Here is a 9,406-nt window from a genome sequence, read left to right as displayed (position 1 = left end):
TGTCTTGTCTCCAAGGGTTGTGTGGGTGGGCAGATGGACTCAAGAAGTGTAGTGGGGTACTGGACAGGCGGGCAAGCTCCCACTGCACACTGAACACCTGTCCACCTGTAACTGGAAGAATCAGAGGGCAGGGGGTAGATGCGTACTCAGGGTGGCCCCCAAGGTGGGTGACTTGCTTTAGCTGATAACAGCTCAACTTGTGCCGGGCTTTCTGTAGATTGGGTTGGCTCAGTGTGCTGTCCTTTCAGTCTGTGTCCTTTGCCCACCTGACTGGGACTCGACACAAGCCATTCCCTACACTGCCTGTCACAGCACAAGGGTTAACAGCTACCCTTTGGTCAAAGAGCTGGACATCATCAAGTAGGTGGTGACTTTTGTAGCTTATCACTTTGGGCTATGTTCAATTTGCATTAGGGTTCTTTTTTAAATTTTATTTTAAAGAGAGTAGTAAAAAAAAATAGCAGCATACCAACATCACAAACATAAACAAAACAAAGCATTAAAAGTGATACAGGGTTTCATAACAAAATGACGGGAATTAACAGTGGTTGTTATGTTACATATTGTTATCTTCAACTACATCACTCAAACTACCGGATGGCATTAGAGTTCTTTTCTAACTTCCCTGAAATTCAAGGGATTATTGCCCTTCTGCAATGTCATAGACATCTGTGATGATGTATATGAGTGCACTCTATCTACAAGGCTGTTTCACCCATGGCTAAGGGCCTGGGGAGGATTGATGTGGGCTTGAAAGAATTTGAGGAGAGGTTTGCAAGGATCACAATCTTCTTGTGTGCCAACTGCTTAGCTGTGCTTATCCTACCACAATTAAAAAAGATTCTTCTGTATGCTGAGCTATCAGTTTATGTACGGAACTGGACCTTATGTCGACTCTCATTTCTCCCCTAGTATTAGTTTGAGAAAAGAGGTAAGTGTTTAAGTACTTACCACAGAAACCCCATAGAACTGCACCGTAAACCCAGATCTAGAGTGATTCTCTGGGTGACATCAGGAGGGATTGTGACACTACGGGCCTGGGAAGGAAGGTGGGAGCTCTGTTACACCGCAAGGGGCAGCTGACATGCTTGAGATGGGCATAGGGTGATGACTGAGCAGGGAAGAAAGACAGGGCACCTCAGGATACCCTCTCTCTCTCTCTCTGTTTCTTTTACTGCGTTCCTTCCCTCTTTTGCCTTTAACACGCACTTATTGAGTACCTCCTGTGTACCTAACCAGAAATGGTCACCACACCATCAGCAGCAAGTGGCCCCATTTAATGGGAGAAGGGGGTTTGTTGTAAGCTTAGACAGGGGCACACTGTGTGTCTCCTGAAGTGACATGAGTGCCAGTAGGAAAAGGATGGTGTAACCATGAGTGAGAGGAATAAACAGGCCCGATGGAGAGCCATGAAGGGCTGGTGGTCATGTCTCTGTCCAGCTGGACCATCTCCAGGCTCAGGCCCAGGGAATGGCTCCCATTCTGCTAGTCTACCTTTCCACAGTGGGTCTTGGGGTCAGTGTTGCGGCCTGAAGATGGCAGATGAACATTAGAGATAAAGAAGATCAACTCTTCACTGATCCTTACAGTTCCTGAGTGTCACGCTCCAAATAACCCTGTGCTGCCTGGACCTGAGAGAGGTCGAGTGACTGATGGGAGCTCTCAGCTGGATCGTGAGCTCTTGTAGCCTTAGACTCACAGGCTCTGTCTCTTCCCCGTTCAGCACTGGCTTAACGGCCAGCAGGGCTCTCCAGCAGCCTCCCCAGAGCCTCTCAGGCCTGCTGCCCTGCCCTTCAAAGCAAACCTTTAGCATTTCCCAGATTCACCCTGCTTTTGCAACCGGGACCACCTCCCTGTCATGTCTTCCCGCTCTTACGACCCCACACCTTCTTCGCCACCTAGGCACGCACCCTTTAAGCCATCTTGCCAGGGTCTTTCTGGGGCAGCTTCGGGGGCCCTTTGAGTCCAGTGATGGAGCCACTCCTCATGTCCCAGTGCTGCCGACGCTCACCCAAATAAGAGTCAATGCCTCCAATGATCACGGCCCAGCTTTACCAGACTGCAGATTTCTGGGGTTAGGCCTGACCTCTTTTCCAGTTTTCTAGTCCCAGGCTCTAGCACACGATAAGTGCTTACTGAACAGGTCTCTAGTTAAGGATTAGTTTAAAATCCAGAGAGAAAAGTGAGGGTATTATTCTCACTCTCCTCCCAGACTTGTCTTCCTGGACATCCCACAGACCCGCAATAGGGAACATTCAAAAACAAGGCCCTCCTGCTCCTCCTTGGGTACCCTCAGCCTTTTGAGTCCCTGGCCCTGGTGCTCAGAGGCACTGGACCCAGATCAGGCTCCTCTGCCTCTGCGCTCTGTCATGTGGATCCCCATCAAACCCAGATAAGTTGGGCCCAACTTCTCCTCCCCAGCCTCCCTTAGACTTCTATAGACACGTCTCTCCTCACCATCCTGGGCCATAACGACGACTTCCCACCTGCTGGCCCCACCCCAGCTGCTGCCTGCTCCAGCTCATTTCCCCCGGCTGCACCTGTCTCCCAGGTAAAGCACAAATCTGAGCACTTTGGGGCTGCATTAAAGCCCTTCAGTGACTCACTTTTGACCAGAAGATGAAGTCCAACCCTTACCCCGCCGGCAGGGCTCTCTGAGCTGAGCGTCTCCAGACTCATCTCCTGTCCAGAGGGCCTTTGCTCACAGGCTCAGTCTCCCTGTTGTTTGTGTCTCTGCCTGCTCTTATCTTGATTGTAGCATGGAGGATGTGGCTGGGCTCTTCGTGGTCACGGCCCCTATATGCGCAGCAGAGCACAGAAAGGTGGCTGGGAGTCAAGGTATTGGGGCTGGGGACCTGGCCTTTTCACCTTGGGATGTAATTTAAGCCCAAGTTTCAGTACCTCATCTGTACAGCGAGCACAAGAATGCACTATATTCGTGCCCCACGAATACACTATTAGCTTTTACTTTTGCCTGGTTCCCAGTCCTTAGCACAGGGTCTTCTACAAGAAAAATGAGTCAGGCACCATTTATTAACTTTTGGATAAAATAGCAGAACTAAGATTTGAATCCAGGATTCTAACTCAACTTTTCCTTCTAGTGCACCTATCTCAGCACAATATTGTACAATATGTGATATTAAGAGCATCCCAAGTCTCAGATGAGGAAGTGTAAGGTTGGAGGCATTAGCAAGCCCGTGTAATACAGGGAACACCAGAGTCCCTCAAAGCGGGTCAGTTTGCGCTATTTTGAAAGAGATGCCAATTGCTTCTCTGACTGCAGAAGGCCCATTCACCTGTTACCCTCTGCTGCCTCCTTCTGGTCATGCTAGACAATGCATGCTTTTGGGGTATTTATTTGATTTTCGTCAGTTTTAAAGGCTAACGTCTTCCTTTGAGATTATATCTAATTTGTGATTTGTTTTAGTATAGCTCTGTTAACGTATTCATTTTAATAAACATGAATTTTAGTGAAATTAGAATTGTTAACATAGCTGACAATACAGCACAGCAGGTATAGGAGTTAAACCAAGATTTCTTTAGTCCACAGGGCTGAAATTAACTTTAAAATTGAAGCTCTAAGGAAAGGGAAAAGATGTTCAGGGTCTATTAAGTGCTGATCCCAAGGTAGTTCACTGTCACTGAAAGCTTTAAATTGGTCCAGTAATTCAAATTGCCTTAAGGAAGAAAAAAAAATTGAAAATTAAATAACAGCTATGATCCTAAGGGTAGGAGGAATAAGGCAGTTAGGTACTAGAAAATGAAGTTTGAGTCCTTATCATTCAGAAAAGATATCTTTGGACTTACAATGTTGGTGATTTCCAAGTTGTGATTACTCACCTGTATAATGATTTAATTTAAACTTCGAGCAAAACAAAAATGTGTGGATTAATCTTTTCATAATGAGATCTCACTTCGGGGACAGCTCTGTGCTGAAGTATAATCAACTTCACAGACAACATGTAGGTGATTTAGACACCAGGTTCAGAGTTAGATGGCTGAACCCAGCCCATGTTTGCTGTTTATTAGCTGAACAATATAGCAAATTATTCAAATTCCTAGAACCTCCTTCTTTACCGTAGAATACGAATGACAATCATATTAGCTCCAAAGAGTTTTTGTGATGGCAGAATGAAAAAATTCATGAAAAGCATTTATCATAGGGTTCAAACCATCCCAGACCATTCTTGCATTACTGATGTGAGGACGTTAGTATTCTATTTGATTCCTCTTGACCCTATCGTCTTATCACGAAGATCCAAAGAGCAAGATTTTGGTAAGTTAAATGCTGTTCATTCTTAAGCGTAGAGCCAATTTCCACAGTCTAAAGGGTTTCTTTGGTCAAAGGAAAGAAAGACTGCTCAATTCTAATTCTTGAGAGTCTTGAGTAGGGGAAGGCGGAAGCCGCATGTCTTTACATTTCTCCTTGGGCTTGCTTTCTCTGTCTCTAGCCACGTTCTCCATTTGCTCCTGGGCCTGCTCTCCTTTGCAGTTCATGATTCCTTCTTCACAGTCTGGACCTCTGAACCCAGCCCAGTGACTGGGGCTCTCGGTGGACAGACTGATCTCTCTTCTTGCCAGGACGGTGGTCAGACTCTGCCAACTCGGTTCCCTCCTCCTTGGTTCTCCTGGCCCAAGATGGTCTGGGGATATTCCTGGCTTCTACCTCCTGGCCCCAATCAGACTGATCCTCCTTAGTGTCCACACAGACCCAGCACCCAGCTTTCCCCCAGAGGGCTAGATGGTGCCAGGTACCATCCTGATCTTCCCTGCTCTTGTGGTATAACAACTGTAACTGGCCACAGCACACCACGTTTTGAACCAATAAATCGTGTTTTCTTTTATGGGGAGGTGAGTTTTAGCCATCTCTCCTTTGGCTTTGATTCAGAGTTAAGTTTTCTATTGAATCATGATAGTTATCCTCCTCTATTATTCATGCCTTTCTTATCCTTGTGTTAATAGCTTAGGCATTTACTGTATTTGTGCTTCTTCCTATAAGTCACTTCAAATCCTGTGATAATTATAGTGGTAAAAACTTAAACAGAAAACACTTGGCAGATTAGTTTAGTACAGTTCTGGGTGTGTCTGGATGATGGAGTTATTGAGGAGGGAAGACCCGCCCTGGGTGTGGGCGGCACCAACCAATAGGCTTGTAGTCTGGATGGAATAAAAAGGGAACGAAGAAGGAAATCTTACTTTTGCTTCTTCAGAGGCGCTCCAGTCTTCGCCATTGCTTCTGCTGTCTGTCTCCAGGCTTCCAGTGCAGACTCTTAGGCTTCCAATGCAGACTCTTTGACTACCTGATAGGGACTCACATGGGGCTCTGTAGTGAGCTCCAGGCCTTCAACTTATGACGACCCTCCAGCTCTCCAGAATCCAGACAGCCCTATTGCATCCTTCCATCCCTGACTCTGCAGGTGGCTGTGGTAAGCCTACCTTGTAAATCCTTTATACTGTATCAAAAACTGGGTTAAATAACTCTAAGTTATTGTAGGATGATCAGGCCTACAATCTCCCAAGTGAGTGGACATTGAAGGCTTACATAAATGAGACAATATAATGATTTCAGGGCACCAGGAGGGACTAACTCCCTCACAGTTTCAGTATTCTCTAAATTAGCCAAAGACTGCTCTGGGCAGCCCGTATTTATTTGGTTTTCAAACAAAGGGAGAAGTTACTCAAGAAAACACGGGAATTTTGCAGGACCTTGGGGGAATTTTCCCAAGTAGTAAATTATGTCAATCAGGAGAAATATCTTATCTTTAGGTTGGTATTTATTGTAGGAGTGTGGGGCCTGCAGCTGCAGTCTCCTGGTAGTTAACTGGAGTTGGAGCCAAACTCTTCAGCTGTGGCCTTATCTTGTTGGAAAGGTGCCTAAGCTTCAGACAACTCACAAGTAAACAAGGAAAGCCAATTGGTTAATATTAAATCCTGCTCAAAGCCACTTTGTAGTGGTCCTCAACAATACCACATATACTAAACCTGTTCTTCGAGTGGACCCTAACTGACACTAGGAAAGAAGTGTCAGGGAGGGAAACTATTTAATTTTCCAAAATGATCCATTCAGATCAATTGGGTTTTTATGCTAATGGAACTTATTTTCCATTATATAAAACCAATATCTATTTTGGAACTATGGCTGAACTCTAAATATGAGAAAAGAGAAAATAAGTAAACAAACATGAGAAAAATGCCTAAGCAGCTGGCAGCTAACAGCCAGCTGTATGTAACGCTTCCACTGAACATAAACAACAATTAGAGGCGATAACCCCATGACCACGTGGAACAAGACCAAAATGAGCCGCTTCTTAATGAGGATTGAATATGAGATGGTCAGGATGCTCTGCAGCCACAAAAGCAGCTGGATGTCCTCCTTCACCTGCTAATGTGAGTGGCCTCTGCTTCTGCATCAGTGACAACTCCAGCTCCACCTGGTTCCTTCTGATTTCTAGTTATTTTCAATCAGGGCACCAATCATTTAGTTGCCTCTATTTCCCAGTGGCACCCAGCTGGGAACAAATCCCTATTTCCTTCAGCCCCAAATCACCTGACACAGCCCAAACCCTGTACAAGTCGGTGATGAGCCTGTGATTTTCTCTTCCTGAGATGCTCTGCAGACCCTGGGGTGAGTTCTTCCTGGTGGCAGCTGGTTATTACACTCAATTGTGTTGCACTACAGGTGTGCTCCTTGTCATGGGGCTTCCACACATGTCCCCATTCTCCAGGAGTCTTGGCCAGTTCTCTTGTTCAAGACAAAGTAACAGCCACTGTTACCACTAGCTATCATCCTGGTCTTAAACTACAGCTGGCTCTCAGTGTTGTTGTTTGTTTGCGGTTTTTTTGAGACAGGGTCTTACTATGTAGCCCAGATTGGCCTTGAACTCGTGGCAGTCTTTCTGCTTCAGCCTCACAAGTGCTGGAATTATAGGTGTGCATCACTATACCCAGTCTCTCAGTTGGATTATTACAATAGCTTCTATGAAAGGAAAATCTTTAAACACATTCAACTTAACAGGATTTAACTGAACCAAGAATGTTTTATGAGTTGGACAGCCCTCAAAACCAGAATAGCTTTAGACAACTCCAGCCTGCAAGCTGGTCAGGCAGCATTTACAGACAGGCACAGAGACATCTTGCTTGGTTACAGCTTGGCCTCTTCCTTATTTGGACATGGTCTAGTTTGTTGGCTACCTGCCATTGGCAGAAGCCTTGCTGCTGATTGGCTGAGGCTCAGCAATCTTACAAAAGCATGCTTGTGGAGCTGTACCTCAGACAGCTTTTGGAACTCCAGTGAGCTGCTGCTGGCCCCACACATGAGCTTGGGACCAGGTCCACTCCCCACTCTTCCCCTCTCTCCCCCCCCATCGGAGCTGAGCTGCACCTCAGAAAGCTTCAAGAACTCTGGTGAGCTTGCTCCACCTCTACCCATCAGCTCGGGAGCCAAGGGGAGCCCCAGACAACCTCAAGGGCCTTGGGTGCTCCTCCCTGCCCCCACCCCACACCCTCAGTGTAGCTAAGGTGAAACTCAGACAGCTTCAGGGGCCTCAGTGACTGTACACTTACCCCCCCCAACATTTGTGTGTGAACCGGGTGTGATAGTGGCAGTGTATAGAGACATGGTGGCCATGACTCACACATACCCCAGTGGAAACAGGGCTGAAGCATGGACAGTTCTGGGAACCCCTAAGTGGGAGCCAAGCTGAGCCACAGATAGCTATGGAAGCATTGGAAATTGTACCCTACCTGCACACACACATCATTGAGGGAGTCACACCGAGCACTGGGGACATTTGGGTCCTTGCCTCACTACTACAACATCATCCTGGGAGTGAGGCTGAGCTCCAGAGAACCTCTGCATCTCTGAAAATGACAAAAGGAAAGAGCAAAATGCAATCTCATACCTCTACCCAACCCAGAACAAGTCCAAGAGATATCAACACAGATGAGCTTGGCAGTCAAACACCTGAAATTTCTAAAATGATAGCAGCTGAAGTAAAGAAACAACTCCATCAGGCCATGGAAGACATCCGATCGGAAATAATCTCTTAGGTAAAAAAAAGAAATGACAATAATAATGAAAGAATTGCTTAGCACATCTAAAGAAGACATAGAAAAAAAATAAAGGAGCATAGTAAATTAATTGAAACCTTGAATGAACAATATAGGAAAGAGTGGGAATCCAAAAAACAGATTCAAACAGATATCCAGGAAATTAAAACTTCCATCAAAAGCTGGCAAAACCATTTGAACAAAGCAGAAGATAGATTTTCAGACCTTGAAGACAGCATTGCTGTTAATGACCATGAAAGGAAGGATCTCTTAAAAATAACAAGAAACCAAGAAATAATAATTCAACAGCTGAAAAATGAAGTAAAGAAAAAGAATGTAAGATTAATAGGTATCAGTGAAACAGAAGGTGTCAGTACAAATGACATAAAAAGACTACTTGCAGAAGTAATAGAAAATTTACCAAGCATGGAAAAAGAAATGGACAACAGGGTAAGTGAAGCATATAGAACTCCAACTAGCCATACCCAAAATAAATCTACACCCAAACATATAGTGATCAAGATCCCAGATATTCAACAAAAGAACAGAATATTAAAAGCTGTTAGAGAAAAGAAACAGATCACCTATAAAGAAAAGCCTATCAGAATCACAGCAGATTTCTCAACACAAACCATCAAGTCAAGAAGAGCTTGGAGTGAAATATTTCAGGTCCTGAGAGAAAACAACTTCCAACCCAGATTAATGTAACCTGCAAAACTATTCTTCAAAATTAATGGAGAAGTAAAGTATTTCCACGATAAAGATCAACTGAAGAACTTCATGAGCACCAAACCAACCCTACAAAGAGTTCTAAAAGATATTCTAGAGAAAGACAAAAAAGACCACAACTTTAAGAACAACAGAAAAGAAACATCAAGCAGAGCAAGCAATTAAACAGAGGGAAACAAGAGGAACCAAAAGCAGGAAAACAATATGACACAGATAAGCCAGTACATATCAGTTATTACCATCAATGTAAATGGACTCAGTTCACCAACCAAAAGAAGTAGACTGGCAGCTTGGATCAAGAAACAAAATCCAACAATATGCTGTATACAAGAGACACATTTAACTCAAAAGGAAATTCATAGACTGAAAATTAAAATTAAAGAATGGAAAACAATATGCCATATGACAGGTACCCAGAAAAAAGCAAGTGTCGCTATTCCGTTTGCAGACAATGGGAACTTCAAGCAAAGAACAATTAAAAGAGATAAAGAAGGTCACTACATACTTGTGAGGGGGAAGCTTCAAGAGGAAGAGATAACAATCATAAACATCTATGCACCAAACATAGGAGTACCCAAGTATATAAGACAAATTTTAACAGACGAGAAAAACAAAATAAGCAGCAACA

This window comes from Chinchilla lanigera, unplaced genomic scaffold, assembly GCF_000276665.1.
Source record: "Chinchilla lanigera isolate Chin_1 unplaced genomic scaffold, ChiLan1.0 scaffold00005, whole genome shotgun sequence".
NCBI classification, from domain to species: Eukaryota; Metazoa; Chordata; class Mammalia; order Rodentia; family Chinchillidae; genus Chinchilla; species Chinchilla lanigera.
The sequence above is the reverse complement of the archived record's forward strand: the minus strand, read 5'-3'. Positions refer to the sequence as shown.